The sequence below is a fragment of the Pygocentrus nattereri genome, chromosome 8 (assembly GCF_015220715.1).
Source record: "Pygocentrus nattereri isolate fPygNat1 chromosome 8, fPygNat1.pri, whole genome shotgun sequence".
Classification (NCBI taxonomy): domain Eukaryota; kingdom Metazoa; phylum Chordata; class Actinopteri; order Characiformes; family Serrasalmidae; genus Pygocentrus; species Pygocentrus nattereri.
This window is the reverse complement of record NC_051218.1, coordinates 21,748,669-21,751,042: the sequence shown is the minus strand read 5'-3', so window position 1 is coordinate 21,751,042 and position 2,374 is coordinate 21,748,669.

Below are 2,374 nucleotides of genomic sequence, written 5' to 3'. Positions count from 1 at the left end.
AAAAGAGAGAGAGACAGAGAATATGCACAAATTTTGGCAACTTTCTGACACTTCATTATTGTGAAGTATTTGCATCTCATACCACAGCTCATAGAACATGAACAAGTGTGCCTGCAAAGTGCCAGTTATTCAAATTAATAATCCTTTTCTTTAAAATTTGACTTTGCCTTCTTACACGCCTGGGATGGATTTGCGTGGAAATAATAAAAATGTTTAAAAAAAAAAGACGTACTTTGTTTGAAAAGCTGTCACTAGCGTAATCCTTATTGGCCGTAGGATGCATGCAGAAAAGCTGCTGCGTCTCCTCTTTTTTCACCCTATCTCTGACCGCCACCATGGAAATGTCATTAATTTCGTCCTGAACTAATTGCCACCATTTTGACACACCACTCGTATCTTAATCCTCATCACATCATGAGGATTTCCACACCGTGCACTGATGGGCTCTTCCAGTCGGGTCTCTCTCTCTCTCTCTCTCTCTCTCTCTCTCTCTCTCTCTCTCTCTCTCTCTCTCTCTCTCTCTCTCGCTCACACGCTCTTTCTGTTTTTCTCTGTCTCTCTCTCTCAAACACACACACACTCCAGAGCAGTGGCTTCTTTGTGATGACTTATTAAATACAAAATGGCTGTCATCCTCCCTCAGAGAGCCACAGGCAGGAGGGGGATCTGAAGGTGGGTGATGGATCAATTTAGCTCACAGTGCTGTTCTCATGCCAGTGCTTTTAATGAGCTTTGATGTTCACGTTGAGCTGCATCAGAGAGACATGCTGGTACAGACGGATCCTTTTCCCCTGCAATGTTTCATACTCATCTTGGGCATTTTGCAGGAAGACTTCAAATTAAAGCCTCAGCTTTAGCTGTATTCCAGTTTTATTTTTTTATTTTTTTTGTAACACATGAAAACAGATAACCTAAATCTAACCTCAGTTCCTAAAAGCTTGTCTTCAGTTGTTTAGATAATAATTTTCTGATATGCACAAATTGCAACACTTTATATAACTGTAAACCCAAAATTCACTGCAAAGCACTGTTTGCCAAGTCGTCACACAAAGCTGTCATTCAGTACTCAAAACTCCAGCTACTATAATGAAGAACAAATAACCCACTTATAGTGGTTTACATATGAACATCTCTTACTGCTAATAGCAAATTCCACTGATTTTAATTTCAAAAAATTCATCCAAAAGTTTACAAAAACTCCAGCAGCACTGCTGTGTTTGATCCATTCATATCAGCGCAACACACACTAACACGTCACCACCACATCAATGTCACTGCAGTGCTGAGAATGACCCACCACCCAAATAGTACCTTTTCTGTGGTGGTCCTGTGGGGCTTCTGATTAAGAGCACAATATAAAGAGGCTAATTATGCAGAGTAACAGAGAAACTACAGTTTGCGATTGTAGGACTACAAAGTGCATCTATAATGATAAAAGGACCTAATAAAATAGACAGTGAGTGTAGACACAAGGAGGTGTATTTAATGAAGAGGCTGGCCAGGCCATGTTTTTACTCATTTTCACTGTAGAAATCACAAAGAATAATTTGTTATCGGTATTTTGGTGTTTGGTGTCAGCTGTAGTATTTACTTAGAATCAGATTGAAAAGAAAAACGGCATTATCGCTACTTTTTTCCAGCACTCATGCAAAACTACATTACTTAATTTTAAAAAATGTTTACAGTTGCAGTTTCAGTCTTACAGTTCTGTACTGCGCAAAACAACATTATACGCTCATATGAGCAAAATCTCTTGTGCCTGTAGTCTAATCATCTACGTATTTCCTTTGTCCTCTTTGCTTTGTTTCTTACTGGTGCCACTCCAGATCAATAGGCCGAGGGTCTCTGGTGCATTTTCTCTCTGCCCTCTCATTCCTCACATTGATTTTCTGCCGGTGACCTATGCAGCTGTGTGCACAAGCTGGGAGTCAAGTGCTCCATGACCCAGCCATATACCAAGAAATCAACTCCTGGAGCAGGGCCCGTTGGTCTGGCCTGACTTTAAAGACTTTGTGACTTTCTTTCCAGTTCCGAGAAGGTGAATGTTACACTGTAAAAGCTTACGCCAGAACAGACTCACTATCTAAAGCAGAGCCCAGGCCATTAATTCTGTAGTGCTTTCGAGCAAGATAACAAATCACATGTTTAATCACATAATCTGTGGTATTGTGTCGCCATCTGGTGGTAGATTTGGCATTCACAGGCCACTTGGAAATATTCCTTTTGAGGGTCCAACACCAATTCCCAGTACACTTTGGTGATTTCCCTGCTCTCACATACTTTCAGCTATATGGGCTGGGTTTCCCACCACACTGTGCTGAACACCACTGCAATATTCATTCTAAAATACAATATATTGTCATACACACTAACA